The sequence below is a fragment of the Aethalodelphis obliquidens genome, unplaced genomic scaffold (genome assembly GCF_003676395.1).
Source record: "Aethalodelphis obliquidens isolate GAN/ISIS:26980383/991018 unplaced genomic scaffold, ASM367639v1 scaffold5, whole genome shotgun sequence".
Lineage (NCBI taxonomy): Eukaryota > Metazoa > Chordata > Mammalia > Artiodactyla > Delphinidae > Aethalodelphis > Aethalodelphis obliquidens.
Window position 1 is genome coordinate 35,846,481 of NW_020837949.1, and position 25,283 is coordinate 35,871,763.

Genomic DNA, 25,283 nt, shown 5'->3' on the forward strand with positions numbered 1-25,283 from the left:
CAAATATCTTTTCTCAGAAATGTAGTAATGTCCAATATCTAACAAATACTGTTTAGGTGATAATTATTGTCATTTGTAATAGGCATTTTACTTATTTTCAGGGGTCTTTATTTATGGTTAAGCATGCTTCTTTACATATTCTATTTTTATATAAATCATTTAAATCAAACTCTATTTTGACTTCTACTGCATTATACTTCAATATTTGTAAGACAGATTTAGATAAAATATAGCTAATGGGGCTTCCCTGGTGGCGCAGTGGTTGAGCATCCGCCTGCCAATGCAGGGGACGCGGGTTTGTGCCCCAGTCTGGAAGGATCCCACATGCCGCGGAGCGGCTGGGCCCGTGAGCCATGGCCGCTGAGCCTGCGCGTACGGAGCCTGTGCTCCCCAACGGTAGAGGCCACAACAGTGAGAGGTCCGCAAAAAAGAAAAAAAAAAAATATATATATATATATATATAGCTAATGATTCCAAAATAGTTCCTCTAGACATGCTATATGTTTTAACTTAATTTCCTTCTTACGTATCAGGAGAAAATTGTATGAGATTTTTTTTCCCATGCATCTCTCTTTCCTCATTATCAAAGTATTCATACTGAATTATTTTAAAAAGGCAACGTTTAGTATTCAATCAAATAATAAGGAGAACGTGTTCCTTCTCAGTGGTTTAATAATAATTCTTGCATCACCAACCCTGAATATTCATGTTATGGAAATGTGTCCTACTTCTATAGATTTCATCACTGTCAGCTGGTGCCACAGCAGAACACAGGAACACTTAGTCAGTCTTAATACATTCAGGATTTCAGCAATTACCAAAATGTCTTCCCTGACTTACCATCAATAATTCAACTTTTGAGGAATATAATACTGAGACACAGGAGGCTGACCAATAAATATGCTGCTATTCTTTGGAAAACAGGGACCTAACTGCATAAAATTGTGATATCACTTCACTCAAGTCTTACTTCAGCTGTATCTGCATGACACAAAGACGACCAATCGATTCTGTGGGGGGAAATAAATCAATCAAGCCAGGTTTTTTCGTCTTTAGGTAAATGACCTATAGCATATTTATTTTTTCCCTCATTTTGCTTTTAGAACATAGTTTGTCACTGGTCTGATATTCATCATCCTCCCTCAAAACGTATTTATCATGCTTTAAAACCTCAATTCTGACCTTGGGCTAGTCAATATCTCTAAGATCAGTTTCTTCATCTGTAAAATCAGAAAGTTGGATTGTGTTGGGATCAACAAATTTGTTCTGTAAAGAGACAGATAATAAGTATTTTACGCTTTGAGGGCCATACAGTCTCTGTAGCAACCAATCAACTCTGCAGTTTCAATGCAAGAGCAGCCATATATAATACGTAAATGTATGGGCATTTCTGTGTTCCAATAAAATGTTATTTTCAAAAACAAGCAAGCAGCAGGACAGATTTGGCTTTGTGCAGTAGCTTACCAACCCCTGTCAGGGCTCTTTCAAATCTATGATTCTATATGTTAGATACATATAAGGCACCTGAACACCAAAAGAGGGAATGAACTCATCTAGCCCCTCAATAACCCAGGATTAAAGGTGCACAGAAATTCCCCATTACTGAAAACTTCCTCTGAAAAAATCAAGTAGACCTAAGTAAACCCAGCTGATTAAAAGATTAACAAAGGTCCCTCCACTCTGGTCAGTCAGCATACATTTTATTGGTAGCCCAGGGTATACAGACACTAAAAAATCCAGGCCAAGTCTCTAAGTTATTTCTGGATGAGGGGAGAATATGCACATGAGTTTACAAGAATAATAGGATTTCACTCCAGGTTTTGTTGCTTTTGACTGCGCTGAAAGAACTCATCAGCATTAAAACAAATATTAGGTCACACTGCAGCTTCAAACTTAGAGAAAAAAAAGAGAACCATTTTTCATCTCTATATAGAGTACCTATTTCATTGAGTAGCTCAGGTGGTGAAAGCCTCAAAAGTCAAGGTCAATAAAAAAGTCAAGGTCATGTGTTAATCCCTTGTGAATGTCTGTCTATGAAGGTCTGCAGTTTCATCTTGTCCCACCACTATGAATTACGCACATACAAATATAAACACAGAGGGACCATAGCTTGAGAATGCTCATCTGTGGAAAACAAGTAGATAACTGTGTGCTGAAAGATGATTCTGTGACATTCAAAATAAATTTTTTAAAAATTGTAGGGGGTATTACAACTGCCTAAGAAATATGTCCATAGTGACAAAGAATCCTAAGATAATAAAAAGAATGACAGAGCTCATTTGGTTTACAGCAGTTTCTCAACCTCGGTACTACTGACATTTGGACTGGATAATTCTTTGTCGTCAGGAGCTCCTGTGCATTGTAGGATAGTTTACAGCATCCCTGGCCTCTCCCCACTAGATGGAGTAACAGCAGCTCCCTTTTCTCCTCCCTTAGTCATGACAAACAAAAATGTCTCCAGACACTGACAGATGTTCTAGATAGGGGGAGGAAAGGGTAAAATCACAACTGGTTGAGAACCTGTGGATTACAGAAACTTAAGATATAGAATTAACCATCATCCACACTTCAGGAGTCAAGTGGTACCCCAGACCCAACCTGATATTCACAAATATTTTATTACAATGACTTCCAAGATCCCTTCTGACTAATTATTTCCTCATCCCAATACATCACAGAATCACCCAGACGACAATGAGAACAAAAGTGCAAGGGATATTATCTGGAGGAGGATTACTACTGTCTTAGTCCTTTGTCCTAATCCTAAGCAGTATCTAACCCTTGCCCAATGGCAATGTTACCATTTCTAAATTTTACACACAGGGAAATCAGACCCAACTCACTATGTATCCCACTTAACTCCTAAATTATTGTTCATGATTGCTTGTTCCAGTTACTGGTAAAAAGACTTACAGAGCCTTAGGCCATAGCTCAGTGACCCAGCACTGAGTCAGTCTGTATGAATTTGAGCTCTTAAATCCCTGATTTCAAACTTTGTTCCAGGACCTAGGTCTCTTGTATTCCTACCATTCCACAGTTTTCTTAGGCAGTAGTGCCTATTCTCCAGACCTCACTGTTGGGTCCCCACTACCTGCTACACACTTCCCAGCTAACCATAATCTATTTGTTGAGATTTCATTGGGTAATTTCCTGCTAATATCTTCCCCTATCTGCTCTTGTGGGTAGAACCTTGTGGTTCTACTCCACTTCTGTGTTCCAACTAACTCTGTTCTGTGAGGTCTCATTGTTGCATCTGGCCATGAAATCAATCATCTATTTATTCATTCCAAAACAACAGTAATCACAGAGGAAAGAGAGGAGAAGCAGTTGTGTGGTTACTTCAAAGGCATCCCACCCTGAAAAGCTTTCTAGTACAACCTGACAACCAGAACTCTGATTATTAAAAGAAAAATCTGCTCAGGATATGCTGTTATGTTGTATTACTATGATATGAGGCTTTCTAACATTCTGAGTCATGCAGAAATTTCTACCACTCTCTGATATTACAGGTAGAGAAGACAAAACCAGAAAGAAGTCAGCAACGTGATACCAAGAAGAACCATCCATGAATGGTTCTTCTCTGCATGATAAAGTAAAAACAGTAGAAACAATAAAAAGTGAAGACAAAACATGAGATATTCATTTTTAAATCTTACACAAAATCATGTTTGACCCCAATTTGAGGGGAAATAATATTAAGTCATGTTTAAATATAAACATAGGGATGTATATTAATGTACCCTTGCTTTAATAGTCATATACCCAGGAAAAGTTTATTCAAGCATAAAAGTGACCGGGAAACATTTAAACACAAAAGTGAATTTTATTTCACCTCTGAGGTGAGGTTAAGGAGAAAGTGTTTTCTTGGCTTGTGCTGCATATAATAAGCACCAGTGAAAAAAATATCTGAAATATAAACATCCTAAACTGTAGAGGCTTAACCACATGACATGTAGAATCTCCAAAGGTACGCAGTGAGAAGAGCATGGGCCAGGATCCCAGGGCGGGTAAGAGTGGGCAAGAGGCTGGGGTTGGGACAGGGGCAGATAGAGCTCACGCAGCTGGAAGTATACAGCATGAGAGGTTGGCTACTACGCAAATCCTAATGACAAAGAGGACTGCCCCAGTGCTCAGGGTGAGGTTACTTCCACAGAGACATTTCAAGTGGAGCCCAGCAGCAGGCAGAGACCATAGCAACACCATGATTCAAGGAAGATCCACCTGGTTGGAAGTAAATCCCCAGCCACTAGCTCAAAGGTGTAAATAGTGAAAGGAAGAAGTGTGAGATGGACAAATTCTAGAATGGCAGTCATGCCTCAGTCAAACATCCTGGGTTCCAGATGGAAACAGAAGTGTAAATCAGGTATAAAGTCAGAAATCCAGGAAGTCAATTTCTAGAATCTATCCACTAGAAAAGACAAAGTTCTAGCTGAGCCTTGCTCATTCATTCATTCATTCATTCATTTATCCAATCCTTTGTTCACAAATTCATACTAAACACCTACAAAACATTGCTAGACACTGTTCCTGGCCCTATGGATTCAACAGGGAAAAACAAGCATCATCCCTGCCCTTGTGAAGAGCTTTGCTGGAATTGCTTCGGGGCTTGAGTAGTGGTGAATATTTAGGTTAAAAAACTTCATCAAGACAGGGCTGTTGGACACTACCAGTGTCAGCAAGATTGAACTGCCTGTGCCCATGAAAAATTCTGCTCCAGCCCACAGGCAGCCAGATCAGTAGCAAGAAAAGAAATGTAGTTCTATGACCTTATAAACATATATTAAATAATAAATGGAGGACAAGGTGATGATGATGATGAGTAGTTATATACTTGTTTCATGATCCAACCAAGAGACTGAAATCACATCATTTATTTAAACAGAAAGTAATATAAAGAATTGTTATATTCACTAGTTTGTTGTATTTTTTAGATTCCACATATAACTGATATCATATAGTGTTTGTCTTTCAACAAGCTAGTGAATATAACAAAAAAGAATCAGACTCACAGATGTGGAGAACAAACTAGTGGTTACCAGTGAGAAGAGGGAATCGGGGAGAGGCAATAAAAGGGTAGCGGATTAAGAGGTACAAACTATTTATGTATAAAATAAGCTACCAAGATATATTGTACAACATGGGGAATATAGACAATATTTTATAAGAACTATAAATGGAATATAAACTTTAAAAATCGTGAATCACTATACTGTACAAAAAAGAATTGTTAATTCAGTAAAAGTTGTTAATTAGCTATTGAAAAGACAAAAAGAGAACTCTAAGTTATCACAGAGATAGTAACTGCAAGATGCAACTGCCATCACTGAGTTTGGGGAAATAAAGGAAGAACTGGGAATTATTAACAGTTAGAAGCCTGGAGGACAGACCCCATGGTGTTGAAACTCAGATTTCTGAGAAGAGGAGATACTCAGATGGTGCTAGGTCCCTGAGCTCAGAAGTAGGAGGCATCCCAGACCTGGGGAGGAGATGTCCCAGAACTCTGAAAATGGGGAGCTATCCAGCTGCTACTGGGGTCTTTAAGGGTTGGCTCTATGGGTGTTGGGAAAAAACCGCAAATTGGACTCAACTGCTGCTATTGGAACAAACTGCTGCTACAGAGGTAAAGAAGCACTGCTGGGGTGACACTCACGGGGGAAAAAAAAGCCAATAGAAAACAAATAGGAAGAAAAACAGAAAATAAGAGCAAAGAGGAAGAAGCATGTTCCATCTACTTCCTCCTGCTTGCAGTCTCCCTCTAGCACCTCCAATGACAGAGTTAAACCAATTGACAAAGCAGAAATGTGATTTGCAGATGCCCAGCCCCAGTATCAAAAAGCAAAGTATAGAAGAGTGGCTTTGAAACTGAGAGATGATAGTTTAAATAACCATCCCAGCAATCTAGCGCAAATTATTTACCTTTTGGAGACACAGTTTGTCAAATAAGGACAATAATGCCTACCACAAGAAGATGTTTTGAGAATTAGACAAAATATATATAAAGTACTTCACATAGTGCCTGAAAAATAAAATGCATTTTTTCACAATTAATGGTTTCCACTCCTGATTCATCCTTCCAAGTACATCTGCCACCTCCGGTGCCTTCCTTAAACAACTACATTGTAGAACCCCATGTGTGGCCTAATCTATTGCCAGAATATATCTCAGCAGGAAAAGTCTATTTATAAGGCCTCAATCAACAGGGAAATCTTCTAAGTTGGGGACCATATTTTGGCTGTTGTATTTTCACTTCCATTCCTACCTGTCATCCTGAAAATCTGGCAAAAAATATCACCTACACACTTCCTTGCCCTTGCCACCATCAATCCAATAGGCTGGCTTTCCATTAAGACACATTCAAGTTCCTTCTTTCCACTTCGCAAACAGTTCTAGCAATGTTTCATACTTGATCCAACACCTTTCACCCCAAAGAATTGTCTTCAATACCTTGTGGCCAGGAGGATCACATGCCCAAAAAGCAGACATAGGAACTCACTATCATTTTCCTGATGTTCTCTATCCAGCAGCCATTTTCCTCAGCAACATTCCAGACATCAGACACCTAAGGCCTAGGTAGAATTACTGAAAGCAGAGCAGTATCAGATGCGTTATGGCACATTTTAGAGGCAAGATCCACCGTGGCCCTGAATGGCCCATAAAAACCAACTCTTACAAAAAATCAAAATATAGCTCTTCCACAATCTTGGCTAAAATTGTGGGTTCCTAATAGTTCATTCCCTTCCGGACCATGGCTCATGCGGTTCTACCTTTATTAACTCTAAGACCTGGGGAAATTTTCTTAAACCTCTAAGCCTCACTTAATTCCTTGTGGAATGGAATCCCTAACATTATCTCAAATTTTGTTGTAGGAATTAGAAAAAACCACACAAGTTCAAGGAGAGGGAAGAAATGGGGAGTTGTTGTTTAGTTGGTATAGAGTTTCAGTTCTGCAAGATGTAACAAGTTCCGGAAATCTGTTGCACAGCAATGTGAATACATTTAACACTACTGAACTGTACACTTAAACAGATACAATGGTAAATTTTATGTTCTGTGTTGTTTACTACAATTTAAAAAAATGTTTACTGAATGAATGAATGAATGAATATAAAGTTCCTATCACATGTGCAGGCACACACACACATACAAACACACACACGCACAACACAGATTCATCACAATGTCTGGCACATCACAGGTATTCAAATATCCATGAGGTTTTGCCTTTTTTGCCTTTGAGTCTCCCAACAATCTCTTGACTTCAGCCTCACCTGCATGAATTACTAATTTTTCTTCCTCTGAACACTGTGTAGACCTAATCACATTCTGTCCAGTGTTACTCCTTAACATTTCAGTTTGGGCATGCTTTATCTTGCCAAATAGATTGTCAGTTCCTGCAGAGAAGGGACCATATCTTATACTTCTTTTAATGTTCCCCCCTTCACATCCAGTGCAATCTTTGCATTAACTGTTGGCTGAGATTCTACTTCAAATGAGATGCACCTTCCCAGAGACAAAACATTCCAGTTGCTGCTGCCTGCTCTTGGTCCTCTATCATCATAGATCAACATTTATTGACCTGTTATTTATATAGAGATCTCTGTTAGGAAGACGGGGTAAGAGCAATGGACAGGGAAGATAGGAAGACAACTAAATGATATGTAAGATATGATTATTGTCCTCAAAAGGCTTACAATCTATTTGCACAGACAAAACAAACATACAGAGGTTGGTAAAATTGCAAGGAAAAAAAGCTAAGTATCCACTGAGTGTTACGGACAATGCAGGTATTCACGAGGCCATGGATACTTCATGGGAAATTAAACAAGAGATGAGCTTTAGAAAAACACAAGCAATAGAGTATATATTCTTTAGAGTTAAGATGATTCTTCAGGGGAAAAAAATGTATCTTCCTACTAACTCTGAGATAAAATTATTATACATTTTCAAGATAATACTAATAACAACATTATTTCAGGCACTGCAGTAGACTCTACATACTATCACTAATCTAAAGAAAAGGAGGGGGTGGTATAATCGCTGTTTATACATAAAGAAACAGTGTGAAAGAAACTAAGCTACTTCTCTACAGATGCAGATAGTAAGTACTGGATTTGAACACATCTGTCTGACTCCAAAGCATGAATTCTTCCCACTATACAACTCATTCATTCATCAAACATTTACTTAGCAAGTGTTGTGCTGAAGATAAAAAACTAAGTAAAACATGATTTCTTCCTTCAAGTAGTTCTGGTCTGGTGAGGAGACAGTTATAGAAAGAAACCATTTCAACCAAATGTGGTGAGTCCAAGAATAGAGACTTGCAGAAGAAGTTATGGAGTACATAGGAAGGAAAGCTAATCCATCCTGGAAAATCCTGGAAGATTTCCTGGAGGAGCAGAATTCTTTGTTAAGTCTAAAGGAATAAAAGAAACAACAATAGCTTACATTTGTGTACTTACTAGGCAGATACTATTATTAGCCCTGATTTACAGTTGAGAAAAATTGAAGCACAGAGAAGTGAGCAACTTAAACCATTTATAAACAAGTGGTAGAGCCAGGATATGAACCTATTCTCTCTTAACCTCTACAGTATACTGCATATGAGTAGGAGTTTGCCAGAAAAGTAGACTGAAGAGGAGCATTTTTTGCAACAGGAAAATTGAGAGCAAGGCAAAGGCAAGAAACTGCCCTGTACAGGACCATATAAGTACCGTATGACTGAAGCAGGAAATAACAAGAGATGAAATTAGAGAATTATGGGCCAGACCACAAAAAGTCTTGTGTAACATGCTAGGCTCTTAGAATTTATCCTATAAACTATGGAAGAATGTCTTCAGATTATGCCAGCTATTTGGAGGATGAATGTCAGTTAAGACTAAAGGGAAGGGAGTCCATTAGGAGACAGTCGTCATTATTATTATTATTATTAATAATATTATTATTATTACTGTAAAAAACAAACAACATGAATTTATTCTAATAATTTGTAAGTATACAGTACAGTAAGGAGACCATTTTAATATACAACAGAAAGAGAATGAGAACTTGAACTTGGGTGGAGAGAACAAGATGGAAAACTAGGAAATAAGACATGTCTAAATGGCAAAATAGGCAGAATTTGGTGATGAACTGAATATGCCTACCTCCCTATCAGCATTTCCTTTTTAAAATAATTTATCCAGGAAAAGAGACAGCATAAATGTATGCATTTGTCCTTCTGAACTGGTTACGCATGGTGCTAGGCCCAGTAGCATTAAAAATGATTGAGACACACTTCCCATCCTAGAAGAACCTGCAGTCTGGAGTGGGAGTGAAGAACAAGACAAGCGCAATAAAGGGTTATGTGGTTATGAAAGAAACAGGTACAACATGCTCTGGGGATCCAAGGCAGGAATAGTTATCCCCAACCTCGGGAGATCAAAGAAGGGTTGAAGGAAAAGATGCCCCAAACTGAATCTGAAGAAATGAGCAGACACTTCCAGTGGATCATGTATTACTTGACGTAAGTGTTTCTCCAGTGTAGTGTGGCAGGAACACAACAGAACAAACAGTTTCAATGAATTATGCAGAGGAGGTGAGGGGGGGCAAGATAAATATGTGGACCCCTGAAGGTATCAAAAGTAGAGCAGGAATTTGTTAGCTGCTAGTTCCTCTATTAAAACACCAAAGCACAAGTGGGAAAGTGAGGTCACGAAAAGATGAAGGTGGGGAACAAGATAGTGATCTGCAATAAATCTACAAGAAGTGCTTTGGTTTTATAGTGCTGTCTGTGGCCACACCATCACACTCCATCTAGCTCCACCTTGAGGCACAGAGTCAGAGCTCAGTATGCCTGGAGAAGTATATAAGTCTATTAGGTATACCCTGAAACCTAGCATTTCCTATAATTGTAGGATGTTATCTTGAGATTCACAGTTATGGGTATGTGCATCAGGCAGTTCCTACTGCTCTTCTAAAGGATTTTAAATCACCTCATAACAACTTATGTTTAAAAGACTCACTGCCTCAGTCACAAATATTGATCTTTGTGAACAAAAGTACCTTTTTTTGACAAATGTGTTTATAGAGACATTATTTTTTTCTAAATGCAATGCCCAATGTCAGAAAAGCAATATTATTCATGAATATAAACTCTCAGACTTGAAAAAGAACACCTTTGTTTAACCTGTTTAATATACAACATCTATGCAAACAATTCCTAAATCTCAAGCATCTTTCTGGAAATGGCTATTCATTCCCTTCTAAAGTCAAATTTCTACTGCTGTCCCTAACAATTAAACAAGAAAAAAGGAAATTCAGTTGCTGAAATTGATCACAGATTTTCAAGTTCATTTAACATACTGTCTTCAACACAACAACATAGGCTACAAATCTAGTTCTTTGATTTTGAATAATCTCAATATTCTTTATAGGGCAGTTTAGAAGTATTTTTCCTTAAAAAAATAAAATGATTTATCTAGAGGAAAAAATGTCTAATAAAATCATTTTAATTAGTTGTACACATTAATCATGAAATTGCACAGAATAATTATAGTGACAGTTCTCCACTTACTATAATGAAACATAGTGAGAATGGTTAGAATATAAACAGGTCAGAGGGACTATGAAGGTAAGTGTTATTTGGCATAATTTTACCATGATTTAGTAAAGACTATGTCTCCCAGGATAAAATAATAGGTTCTCATTATATGAAGGTGACTTACTTGGAATCGGGAACCAAAAACTCTTTATTTCTCATGACCAGCCATCCCCAGTCCAAATCCCACATTCAGGAGCATCAAAATCTCTGACCACATGCCAAAATGAAGACAGATGGATACAGAGCTGTCACATATTCAGTACCTGCAAAAAAAAAAAAAAAAAAAAAAAAAACTGGAGTTATGACATCAGAAGACAGTAGGCTAAGGCCTAAAGAGTCCTGCTTTTTCACACATAGTAGCATGTTTATTCGTCCCATTGTACTTCTACAGTTCCCCAGAGGGAAAATAAGTACCTGAAGTTTCAACTGGGAAAGATGACCCACCCTGAAACTTGCTGAGTAGTTTATGAAGGTTTACAATGCTTGTGAATTGCTGCTTGTGTCTTGTGTGCCAGGTAATGGTCAGGATGACATGAGGCAAAAGCGTTTGATAAAATGGAAAATAAAAATCTATGGCAGTCACATATAAAAATGACAATGTGTGTATCATAAACCTTTACACAAACATTTTAGCATATGGTGTATATATTTCAAGTAATATAAATGCAAAAGAAAAGGCCTTTAGCACAAATTGACCAGCTTCGACACTGGAAAAATACAAATTAACAAAAAAGAAATTCAAAGGGAAATTAATGGATCTCATAAATGTCTCAAGGGTGAAAATATTGTTTTCTCCTCAACACAGGAAAGAAACAATTTCTCGTAATAAATTCTACCAGATATTTTAGTGATGGCGTTATTTCTGTTGCTTTTAAAAATGTATTTTTAATTGTCCTACATATTTCCTTAAGCATACAAAAAGAAATGAGAGTCCTGGGGCGTAGCCAAGATGGCAGAGTAGGAAGGCCCTGAGCACACCTCCTCCCACAGGCACACCAAAATTACAACTATTTACAGAACAACTGTCTATGAGAACAAGCTGAAGACTAGCAGAAAAGATTTTCCTCAACTAAAGATATAAAAAAGGAACCACAATGAGATGGGTAGGAGGGGCAGAGACACTATGTTATCAATACCCACACCCCTGGGTAGGCGACCACAAATGGGAAGATAATCACAACTGTGGAGGTTCTCCCTAGGAAGCAAGGGATCTGAGCTCCACCTCCACATCAGGCTCCCCAGCTTGGGGGTCCTGCACCAGGAAGACAAGCCCCTATAACATCTGACTTTGAAAGCCAGCAGGGCTTATATACAGGAGAGCCAAAGGGCTGTTGGAAATGAGAGACTCGAGGCACATAAAAGCTCACATGCTCCCAGTCCCAGCACAGAGACCGTAATTTGAAAGGAGCTTGGGTTAGACAACTTGCTAATCTTGGAAAGCTTCCTAGAGACGTGGGAGGCAACTGAGACTCCCCCGAGGACATAAACACTGGTGGCAGTCAATTTTGGGAGCTTGATCTACCAGGCAGACACTGGTGCTGGCATGCACCATTTTGGAGTCCTCCTTCTAGCCTATCAGTGTTAGGGGCTTACCTGCCCACCAATGGGACAGTACCAGCCCCAGGACCCACCAGGTCATGCAGACAGCCATGCTGGGACCTAAGTGTCCATTGATAGATGAATGGATAAAGAAGATGTAGTATGCAACGGAATATTACTCAGCTATAAAAAAGAATGAAACCTTGCCATTTGCGACAACATGGATGCACCTAGAGGGTATTATGCTAAGTGAAACAAGTCAGACAGAGAAAGACAAATACTGTATGATTTCATTTATATGTGGAATCTAAAACAAATAAACATAACAAAACAGAAACAAACACAGATACAGAGAACAAACTGGTGGTTGCCACAGTGGAGGGAAGTGAGGGGATGAGTGAAATAGGTGAGGGAGATTAAGAGAGGTATAACCTTCCAGTTATCAAGTAAATAAGCCAGAGGGATGTAATGTACTGCATGGGGAATACAGTCAATAATATTGTAGGGCTTCCCTGGTGGTGCAGTGGTTGAGAGTCCGCCTGCCGATGCAGGGGACATGGGTTCGTGCCCCGGTCTGGGAATATCCCACATGCCGCGGAGTGGATGGGCCCGTGAGCCATGGCCGCTGAGCCTGCACATCCGGAGCCTGTGCTCCACAACAGGAGAGGCCACAGCAGTGAGAGGCCCGCGCACCGCAAAAAGAATGAATTTAAAATTTTTAAATTAAATAATATTGTAATACCTTTGTATTGTGACCGATGGTAACTATATTTCTCATGGTGATCATTTTGTAATGTATAAAAATACTGAATCACTATGTTGCACACCTGAAACTAATGTAATATTTTAAGTCAATTATACTTCAATAAAAATTTTAATTAAAAAAAAATTAGAGACTCCACTTATCACAGAATACCCCCAAACAGGCAATACTATTCCCATTGCTAAAAGTATTTGAAATATATACCAGCATACCATACAAGTCAACTGTTCCCTACAATGCCCTCTCACCAAACTGAGGTGTTTTCACAAACAAAAGGATTCAAAAGAAGCAGAAGTCAGGATGGCTTTTGCAGTTTCTCAAAGCATGACCTACAAAGGAACTCCCTCTCTCTGTGTCATGCAGGCTAATCCCTACTGGTAGCAATGATAACGCTAATATACTGGCTGCACTCATCTGATGTTATTTATGTACCTCCAACTGACGACTAGTAAAATGAGGCTTTAAAAAAAATTCATTAGGTCCCCTTCCTTTCTTCCTTCCCTCCTTCCTTCCTCCCTCCCTCCCTCTCTCTCTCTTTCTCCATCTCTCCAGATTGTCTTTTCTTTTCTCCAATAGTGAAAAAAAATGGGTGCTAGTAGGTCTACATGTACCGCAATCCCTATCTCAGGTTACATTGGAAGACCAATGGATCATCACCCAGAGTAAACCTGTCACTTCTTCACATCACCTACCCACAGAGAAAAAATTCTGTTTCTTATCTATCTAGGTGTCTACATCAAAAGCTTAGGCATGTCACCTTTGTTTTTTATCTTCTAATATCCAATAAGTTACCAAGACCCACTATTCTTGCTAATACTCTCAAATCTGTCCACTTCCTACCATCTCAATGTCTCCACACAATCTGGGTCTCCACGATCTCTTCCTTGTCTCCTCACTGACCTTGATGCCTCTACTCATAGCCTTTCCGTCTGCTCACCACACTGCAGCTAGAGTAATCAATCAAAAATGCAAATCTGGTCAAGTTATTCCTGTTAAAGACACTTCAGTGGCTCCCCCATGTTCTTAGGATAGTCTTGTATGCTCACAATATATGTTCCTGTAATCAGACCCCTGCTTATATCAACTCCTCTTCACCTTACTGACCCTTACAAAAATAGTCTGTTTTCACTATCATGAACTACAGCCAAGCTCTAAGGCCTTTGCACCTGTTGCCCCCTCTTACTAGAAAATCCTCCCTGCCATATCCCTGCCTTTAACATGGCTGAAACTTACTCAGTCTAAAGGATTCATCTCAGATGTTAGTTCCTCCAGGATGCCTTCTACCTTACCTGCTTGGCACTCCCACAGAAATTGATTATCATCAGTCAGTGTTCACTTTTAGCTTCCCCAACACATCAGTAAGTATTTGTTGAAAAAAAATTTTTAATTCATTTTGTTGCATGACTGTTGGTTTTACTGTAGCATATGTGTATAAAGATCCAACTTAACTAACAATGAACCAAGCTGCTTAGCTTTGCATCCCACATTTAACTACTTGGACACACATAAACTAGGCAATTTTAACTTTATACTATTAAGGGTTGACAGAGACCCTGATATCATTAAAGCCAAGTCCTATAAATATAAAAATATATGGGTTTATATTTACCAGAAAACCAAGGTTTGAGTTTGCAAGAGCTCACTCTAGTTTTATTAATATAAAAATCAACCTTTATTGTTTCAGGGTCATCTCAGTGACATAAAACTGTCTGAAAATTTATCAACTGCTTCCTTTTCACAGTGATTAAGAACTGCCTGGTTAACAGAGGGTAGAGAATTGCACAGCTGTAACATGCTTAGTGTTATCTGAATGTAAACAAGTGTGATAACTGAAAGCAAATTCAATCAAAAGAAACATTACCACTTTCTCAATGATTAACATGAAACTAGTTATCTAATGAAAAAAATTTAGAACAAAAAATTCAAGGTGACCCAAGACTTAGGAGTTCCTAATGTGAAAGCTTAATTCTGTTATAAGTCAGTCAGCATCAATATAAACTCTGTATCTGTCCAATTTAGAAGAATCTCTTGGATAAAAAAATCTAAGGTTCAACTGTCAAACACAGTACCTAAGCTTTGATTTTCAGGATGATGGGTGAGGAAGGTGATGGGTGAGGAAGGGGGGTAAAATGTGAATATTCTCTGTTTGCTTTGATGGTCCACAGTAAGCACAGTTCTAATTAATCTTGCCAGTAAGAGAAGCCATAATCCACAAGGACTCACCTTCCCAGCCAAGCTGCTATTCTACATCCTGTATGGCTGAGTGCAGAATACTGTGCTACCTTACCAAGTATAATTGGTACTGGATGCTCCACCCAGATTCCTTCCTCATCCTTCCCTCAGCTGTTGGGAATACCATCTTTTGACAGTTCACATTTGTGTCCCTCACAGAGAAATGCCCTTGGCCACAAAGAACTGCCTCACTTAAAGTTAAGCTCCCTCTCAGGGGAGAGCTCACAGTCAATGAGCTACTCATACAAAGGAACAAAAACATCTTTGCTTCAATATAGAGTATCTCTGAAGGAACATCCCAGCTCAAGAGCTCCCTAAAGGCTCTACTGATGCCTCAGTTGCACTGTGGGTCAGGTTCTCCCGCTTCCTGATCCTCCTTTTCTCACTTCCTTACAGATGCATTTCTGGAGACGACTTCTCAGAAAACCTCTTCATCTGAGAATCTACTTCCAGCAGCCTAATCTAAGACTCAAGTCAGTAACTATGAAAGGCAAATATACTAGTATACAGTAATTTTGCTGACTTCATAGGTCTTGGTATCAGTCTTGGTCTTTTGTTACAGATGTCATCCTATTAACTGAGGCAAAGACAAGATCTAAAATTTAATCCACCACTAACTGACTCCAGTTCCCATTTAATTGTAAGAAAATATAGGAACCAACTCATTGGTACTATAGGTTATCTTACTTTATCCTCAACAATTTTGAATGTTTGGCAAAAATTACTGGATAATTTTATCATCACCCAATTATAAGAGAAAAAATATTCTAGATGAAATTCTAATTAAAAGAGCATAAGAAGAAAAGGAGAATAAAAATGATTTGTCCACAGTAGATCTCTATGTTCTCAAAGATAGGGGAAATGTACTTTTGTTGGACTTATAAAGATTCAGGCCTTTTCTGATCAAAATATAAAAGAATTATTAGAATAGAATCTACTTTTTATGTTCTCAATCAATCTCTTAAAATCTCCTTTGGAAATGAAAGAAAGGTTGCCATGAAATCAACTGATTCATTTATTCCATTCACTTCTCAATCCAAAGGATATGAAAAGATCCTAGGTTTTGAGGTCTTTGTTTTTTCTTTTTTGTCTTTGTTTTTTTTGTTTTTGTTTTTTGAGTTTTGTTGTTGTTGTTTTGGTGTCACCATTTTGAAGAGTAGAAATTAAATCAGTTGGTCTGCCTAACTGTAGTCTCATTTGTCTTAGTTGATACAAACCTAAGTTTCTCTTCTAGAGCATATGGACACAAAAACTAAATAGATCACGGTACAACAGCAAATGCTGATGTGCTATCCTTTTAAGAAAATATAATTTTTATATATAGATGCAAACTGCCAAACAGAAAAGGAGGCTTGCCCACAAAAATAAATCTGTTTCCTTTAAGTAGAAATTTCTGTCAAGTACAAATAGAATCACTAACTTAAAAGTAGTTTCCTATAACTGAATGACAAGGCCCTATTCCTGTTGGGGAAAGGAAGATGCAAGTGGAGGCAGAGATCCATTCTTTTATGTTTTACAGGAAAAATAAAATGATATGTGTCTTTCTCTTTCACTCCCAGGGTATCAAACCTAGACTAGTTTTTCTAGATTTTTCTACAGTTGTCCCTCAGCATTCACAGGGAATTGGTTCCAGGACCCACCATGGATACCATGATCCAAGTATGCCTAAGTCCCATAGTGGGCCCTCTGTATCCATGCGTGCAGAACCAGCAGATTCAGAACCAGCATATGTGGAGAGCCAACTGTATATTTATTGAAAGAAATCTGCTTATAAGTGGACTTGTGCAGTTTGAATATCTGTTATCCAAGGGTCAACTGAACTATGTACTTTTATGAGTAAAAGTGTTTTAAATATTCATATATATAATATATAAATTATATCCATTACTGTGCTAGTAGGTACATTTCAAAAACACAATAATAGAAGTATTATAAAAATAAAACAAAAATGAAATTAAAACTTTACATAACTTCAGTTTATTAATTAGTGGTCCAAAAATTTTTCCTCATACTAAAATATTCTTTTTTTTTTTTTTTTTTTTTGCGGTACGCGGGCCTCTCACTGTTGTGGCCTCTCCCGTTGCGGAGCACGGGCTCCGGACACACAGGCTCAGCAGCCATGGCTCACGGGCCTAGCCGCTCTGCGGCATGTGGGATCTTCCCGGACCGGGGCATGAACCTGTGTCCCCTGCATCGGCAGGCAGACTCTCAACCACTGCGCCACCAGGGAAGCCCCTAAAATATTCTTAATAAAAATTCTAAAATAAAGATCAATGCAATCAAATATACATCATTTCTCTCAAACTTAGCTTAACATTTATTGATGCTATGATTCAAAAGTATGGTTCTAAATTCAATTATGATTGTCATAAGCTAAAAATAAAATGCTAAACAAAGATAAAAAGATCCAAATAGATGAGGCACATTATTGGCTGTGTTTATTAAATCATGAAATTCATTTTACAATCCTTTGAGTGGTTAGTATTATATTTAACCCATGGTTTTTTTGCAAGAATCTTTGAAAGTTAATCAAAACCAGATAGCACAATATGGTCATCTACTTAACCAGAAAGACAAACACTACAGTAAACAATTATATGTTGAAAGTGAACTAATAAATATGGGCACTATGGTTGACTCTCACTCTTCCTAGAATAGCTGGGAGACTCTTTAGAACACATGATTATTTGACAAGTTGGCAGTGTAAGGGCACCAGTGTTAAACCACGTGATAAATATTAGTAAATCTGTATTTCTTACTTTCAAGAGGAAATTAATTTTAAAAATAATTTGAACATTTCCTTCCCAAACTCTCTGGCAATCCAGGGAGAAAATCTCTTACCTAAACAACTGATTCCAAAGAATTGTTTAGAAAAGAAGACACCAAAAATTTAACCTTGGTGTTTTTTCAGGCTTTGCTTCCCTGAGTAGCTAAGCACCTAGACAGTATGATAAGCAGGGTCAACATGTTTCCAGATCAGCACACTGCACATATTTTGGTACTCACATGCTCAAAAGTCAAATATACTATTGACCCTTGAATGACACAGGGGTTAAGGGAACCAACTCATATGCAGTTGAAAATTTCTGACTCCCCAAAATCTTAACTACTAATAGCCTACTGCTGACTGGAAGTCCTACCAGTAACATAAACAGTTGATTTACACATATTTTGTATGTTATATGTATTATATACTGTATTCTTACAATAAAGTAAGCTAAAGAAAAAACAGTAAGAAAACCATAAGGAAAATTTACAGTACTATACTGCATTTATAGATGCCATAAGTTTACATCAACTGTTGACAAGATGAACTGTCTGTCAGGATCTACATCAATACTCTATTATATGGTATAAAACACTGTAGATGTTATACATAATACTAACACTAGACATCAAAAACAAAAAGATAGGGACTTCCCTGGTAGCACAGTGGTGAAGACTCCATGCTCCCAATGCAGGGGGCCTGGGTTCGATCCCTGGTCAGGGAACTAGATCCCACATGCATGCCACAATTAAGAGTTCGCATGCCACAACTAAGGAGCCCACATGCCACAACTAAGGAGCCTGCCTGCCACAACTAAGACCTGGTACAACCATATAAATAAATAAATATTGAAAGAGAAATTCATTTTTATTTACAGGTATAATGATTCATGTATTAATAATGAAGCAGCAATATAATTGCTTTAGAGTAGCCTAGTGTAATCTATAGGAGTGCTTCACAGTAGCCTAGCCTATATGCTAAGGAATGAATTGTTATAAAACTTTCATGGCATACAGTATTATGGTCATATTCATAATACAGTATAGGAAACATTGTTACTTTAAGAAAACACAAAAATTTCTAATACAGTTCTTGCTACAAAACAAGCTCACCACAATAGCAACAAGAGGTGGCTATGAGATTATTACATTAGGACAATAATGTACTACAGATTTTATACAGTTATAATTATTTTAGCCGCGGCATGCGGGATCTTAGTTGCCTGACCAGAGATCGAATCCATGCCCCCTGCAGTGGAAGCATGGAATCTTAACCACAGAACCACCAGGGAAGTCCCTATATGCTTATAATTTAAAACTGCATCTTGACATTTGTTTACATTTCTCTCAACTGCAAATGGTGCCATGTACAGTCTGTAAGTGTATGTGTAAGTTCTGATAATTTTTAACTTTTTATAATAGATTTGTGTACATTTTATGGTATTAAATGATAAAAGAGGCTTGTATCTACGTGTATTTTATGCATTCATGACATATTTTTGCTTAATTTTTTTCTGTACTTCTGGGCTACACAGTTCATCTGAGAGCTTTATCAAATTGTCACAAATCTCCACAAAACTTTCCAATACGTTTACTGGAAAAAATCTACGTATAAGTGGACCCACGCAGTTCAAATCCATGTTGCCCAAGGGTCAACTGTACTTTGATGTCCAATGTTTCATGGATTTACTCATTCAGAAATTAAATCAAAATAGTTCATTTCCCAGGAAAGCACAATTTGAAATTTAGAATAAGAAGAAATATGAAAACTTACTTTGGCCCAAGATTTAATCACCCAGAAATGTACAAATGTACAGTACAATGACTTGATATCCACAAGTCTGTTAAGATCATTCTGACTAATGGCAGGAAGCATTTTGTAGGTATTCCACAACAAATCCATTTTCGGGACACATCACATTCAAAAGCTTGAATAAGCTTTTATCTTGATCCTCAGATTATAAACTTTCGCTGGTCTGAATAAAATATACAGAACCCACTTTTCATCTGTTCACTTTAGTATTACGCAATAGTTTAGGGAACAGTATCAGTTACACAGACTGGTGATAAAATATGAACAATATTAACAATATATCATATATACTTATGTATTTATAAATATTAAGAAATCATTAACAAAGTTTTCTTTTCAGAAATAGAGAAAGAAGTCCATTTTCCCTTCCTATTTGAAATAAAGAAATACTAAGAATAAAGCCTTTGAAAAGAGAAATAGCAGTGTCTCAGAGACTCTTGAATAAACTCTTAAAATGAGCACCAGACAACTAGCATAAGACTTGGGTGGTAAGAGGAGGAGATAAGAGAATGAGAGAATGTCAAGTTCAGACGGAACCTTCAAGGACATGTAAACTAATCATCCTTTTGAAGTTTGAATCCTTTCTACATCATGTAAAGTGTTCATTAAGCCAGCCTACTGACTGATCAAGAATTCACTGCTCACCAAGGTAGCCATTTCTCTTAAAACATTAGAAAGCTTTCCCTTATATTGAGCTAATACTTGCCTCTCTATCTCTGTCACCCACTGGCAATCCAGAACAACTCCAATTCCTTCCCTTTAGTTTAAGGCCTCTCCTATGGGATGAGCTATCAAAAATACTAGTTAGTCTCAATGAGTCCTTTCCTTTACATCCCATAGTCTTTCAACTATGTTTTTCAACTAACGATTCTAGTGTTATCATAGCACAGTCCTGGTTAATATCCAGTTTGTTAATGTTTCTCTGAAAGTGGGGAACCCATAAAAGAACACTATATTGCTAGACTTGGCCCAAAGTGGAAAGAGCAAAGCAGAACTTCCCCTCTCCATTCGAGATACTACACATCTATTCCTGCAGCCCATGATTACATTCACTGTTTCCATGGCTATGTCACACATATTGATTCAAACTGAGCTTTATGTTGACTAAAACTTTAGTCTTAGTGTGTCAACTAAAGACTGCTGCTCACCATCTGCCTCTACAAGGATGAAGTCACTAGCCACTGCAGTCGCTGACCCTCAACATGCCCTGAAAGGAGTTCAGGGTGGAGATCAGGAATGAAGCACTCTGTGCTCTGGGAAAAACTGGCACAACAGGCCTTCAGATAGTTAGATATTTTCAAGAGAAGATTTTGTGAGACCAATTTCTTGTATCTTCTCATATCCAGAAAAGCACTAAAATCACTAACAGAGACATCTGCTCTTCATGACTAGCAGCCACCTTCTGCCAAAATGTGTGCCTGATTGCACGTATCCCCTCTCGCCAAAACCATATATATATTGACCTCTCCTCCTCTACCTCTTTGGAGCAATTCCTCAGAGCTATCTGAGAGGCTGTCTCCCAGTCTATAGTCCTCATTTTGCCCCAAATAAAACTTAACTCACAATTCTCACGTTGTGCATTTTTTTCAGTTGACAAGTTATTCATTTACTCAATAAATATTTATGTAATGCTACTACAAGGATATTATAATACTTGGAACAGTATGAGAAATTAGTGAGAGATAATTGAAAGAGGTAAGACCTGGGCCCAAGCCCCACTTTATCCAGCTGTAACTGTGTGGGCAAGAACACTTGTTAGAGCTACTCAATTTTCAGAACTATCTTGCTACCTGCTGGTCGCAGTTCCAAAGCATATGGATGGGCCTTCAGCCAGCAATTTAGAATACCAGCACTCCAGGTTATCCATTTCCCTTCCAAACACCTACTGAGAGAAGAAATGTTTAGGGAAGATAGGTCCAAGGCTTTAAAAATTCAATCCTTGGTTAATGTTGAATCACCAGAAAGCTACACGTTAGGAACCAACCACATAATACCTTTCTGATCACCTTCCGCGAGTTGCATTTAATGCTTTGTCCTAATCTTTAACAGAAGATTGTTGTAAAAAGTAACCACGTGAACATCACAACTGCGTTATTATGTTTTAAAGCTGCTGATACTGTCCATTTTGTGGCTGAGTCCCTTTTACTGCTAGGAAAGGCTTTGTTTTCTCTGAGGAATGAGATGTTTCTACAATTCTAAAGATGGAAATCATCAGAATGTTTTATACATTTTTTAAAAAAGTAAGTTTTAGAGTTTGGGAGATTGGGATTGACATATATATACTAACATGTATAAAATGGATAACTAATAAGAACCTGCTGTTTAAAAATTAAAATTAAATTTTTAAAAAAAGTTTCTTTTTTGTAGTCTACTTATTTTATTATGAATATATTTGTGTGTACATATATATATATTAAATATTTTTGTTTTCTTTCTTCTATTACTTCCGTATCAGATAACATAAGATATATTGACTTTATATTTTAAAAAAGTAAATTTTAGAGAGAGACAGGTAAGTCTATAAGAAATAATGAGAAAAAATGCCACTTGAAACATGAACAAATAGCAAGAAATATTTGTATTTCCTGCTTCATCAGCAGTTGAAAAGGGGTCCATGAGAGCAAGATGGATAATTCAAATTGGGTCTTAATAAACTTATTATTAAGTTAAAGATCGTTGTTCAGTTGCCTCTATGTTTCCTCTTCCCAAATAATCAGGCCCAACAACTTATTCTCCCCAACGACAAAGGTTCTAAGAGCTGATGAACCTAAGAACTACCTAGAGAACTTGTTTTAGAAATCTGCATTTTTAAATAAACTCCCCATGTAATTGGGATGCAAGTGAACCACATAATACATTTTTTAGAACCCTCTTCCAGGACCAATTTTTGGATCACTTGAATTAACTCTGTCACTCATCCCTGGGCTCTCTGTTGTCTCTTGAGGTCCCTTTAAAAGCCTGGTGACCAAAAGGTATGTTGAGTATTCTACTAAAGCAGAGCAGATGAAAGGGTTATGTCTCCACTCTTATGCAGCACACCACATTCACTTTAATATGCAGTAGTGTTGATAGGCATGCTCACAAAAGCAGTGCTTCACTTTGACTGTCAGATTGAGTTCAGTGACTTATTTTGACTCTCTTGACAAATGAGAGCTTAAAATGCATTAAAGTGGGTCCAAATCACAATCAAATGAAACTGTGAAGAGCATTGTTTGGGACTTTTTCCTCAACTGAACCAGCTGCAATCAGTTTTTAAAACATAATCTACTCCATTTTTTAAATAAAGAATTTTCCTTTGAATAGAAAATCTGGCAACCTCCTTGAATAAAGTCACTCTTCCAGAAAGTAAGATCTTTTTGTCATAATTTTTTATTCATGAAGATTTTAAATTCAAACAATACCACTTTTAGAATATCTACAGGCAAGTAACCTGTTGTCAGGGAATAGATTTATAAACAATCAAAATATTACAGGCAAGAGTAAAGCAACTTTATTGTTGCTCTCTAGCTCACAATTTCATGGATGAAGAAATCATTCCATGACAGAAACTGGTGTTATACCATAAAGTTCTCTACCTGGACCATCTATATGATTTAGCAAAAGAAACAGATTTAAAAACTAAAGTGACCAATCACTTACAACATGTCAACTGAAAATTCACAGTAAATATCTACATAAAAGGTTCAGGTACTCATATAAGTTCCCAAGATCAATCTAAACGTTACCACTTCCAAGATATTTCTTACCTATAAAAACTCTACCCCAACACATTCTATCATGTCTAAACTGACTCTAGATAAAAAGCATTTTCAAAGAACAAGATATCCAAAGAAGAAATTCAGGATTTGAAAAATGAGTGATTTTACTCAGAAAATGGCCAGATAGAAATTTTTTAAGTCTTTAGACTTAAGAGAAATCACGCAAAGACCAGTTGGGGCATGATTCACTCTCCTATGCTACCTGCATTTTCTATCTGGTATGTTTTTAATTTTATAAATTTCATGCTGTCTGTCTCCATGGTTACCAGTGCTTAATCATAATGAGCCCCTAGTCTATACACAGGAATTATTATTTCCTTATGAATTGCACATACTAAATTTTTAATAACTTCTCTATACTTTTGCAATGACTAGTTTAAGTTTTTCACTTCTAAGCAAAGATTTTCAAAAGGTTCTTTTGACTTTCTTTTCTTCCTTTCTGAATCTTGTATATTATATGGACTTCAGTGATTTCATGATAGTTGAGATTTGCCAACACATCACAATCTATGTTCTTTGATATATGATGTCTGTGCCCATCAGTAAGTGCTCTTCTGAGCCTCAGTCAAACATCCCTTAATTTTTAAAAAACATTTTTTGTATATACCTATTAAATCTAAGTCAAACTCAATTAACAAATTAGGTGAATACTGGTATTCATTCATTCACCAAACTAGGGCCTAGAGGGGAAGTATATAAACACCAACAACTCTTCAGTGACTCACCACAGTTAGGCTTCCTAAGCAACACTAGAGTACCTTATTTCAAAGATAATTAAAATGCAGTTTGATACTGTGGACATTTTCCACATGAAACCATGTGGGCAATGACTAAGAGTCAGTCTTTGTCAGATTTCCTGGGTTCATAACCTGATTCTACCACTCACTTATGTGACCTTAGATAAATTACTTAACCATGCCTCAGTTTACTCACCTGTAACACGGGATAATAATAGTGTCTCCCTCACAGGATTATTTTAAGGAGTAAATGGATTTACATTTGTTAATGTGTGGAATAGTTCCTGACACATATTAGTCACTATTTAAGTGTTTATTAAATATAAATCAATCAATCAGTCCTAGCCTATGTATCATGAAACCATGTTTTCTAAGAAAATATTTTTTCCCATGAGAAATATTTTTTCACCCTCCCATGAGGCAAGATAATCCTCAGTTTAAATTTCCTTGTGCAGCACTTAAATATTATCTGATCAGCTAGCCTCATATCTATGAGAGTTATAGACACTGACCATATTGAGCATTTTATGTGTCACTTCATTTAATCTACAGTGGGAGTCCTACAAAAGATTGGTGATTTTCTCATTACAGATGAGAAAACTCAAGTTTAAAGAAGTTAGATATTTGTACAAATTCACTGAGTTAGTAAGTGGCAGAGATGGGCCAACTGATGACATATCCAAAGCCAATGTTTTTAATCAGTCCATTACCATGGATAAAGTACTACATAAAAAGATAATTTCACAACTTTTCAAAACTATAAATTTGTCCCGTCCAGGTATTCTTAGCCTGCTCCTGGAAGCCCAGAAATGTTAAATTTGAATCTGTCAGTGCCTGTGGGTGTGGTTCCTCTGCTTCCTGGACACCATAGGCTTGTGTGTGTGTGACTGACTCCCACAGATTACTGAGGTTCATCAGTGGAAATCAAGGTTACATCGGCAACGGGCTCTAGACGGTGCCGGGAACCATGTCAAAAATGACCTTCTGCAGCTTGCCCATTCATGTCTGTAAGATACTGACACCAGAGTGTTTAGATTCAGCAGCAGCTGAATAGCTCTGGAAAGTGCAGCGTATCTCATCCTGTTAGCTTAGTTGG

At 37.5% G+C, this 25,283-nt stretch overlaps 1 long non-coding RNA gene across 1 annotated transcript in view; it reads right to left on the reverse strand.

The window, feature by feature from the left end:
• Window positions 1-25,283, reverse strand: part of LOC113618198 (uncharacterized) — a 632,034-nt gene that overhangs the window by 601,340 nt on the left and 5,411 nt on the right. Inside the window, exon 2 of the long non-coding RNA XR_003431920.1 lies at window positions 10,704-10,842. This is a non-coding gene — a long non-coding RNA (uncharacterized LOC113618198). The remainder of the gene's footprint in view (window positions 1-10,703; window positions 10,843-25,283) is intronic.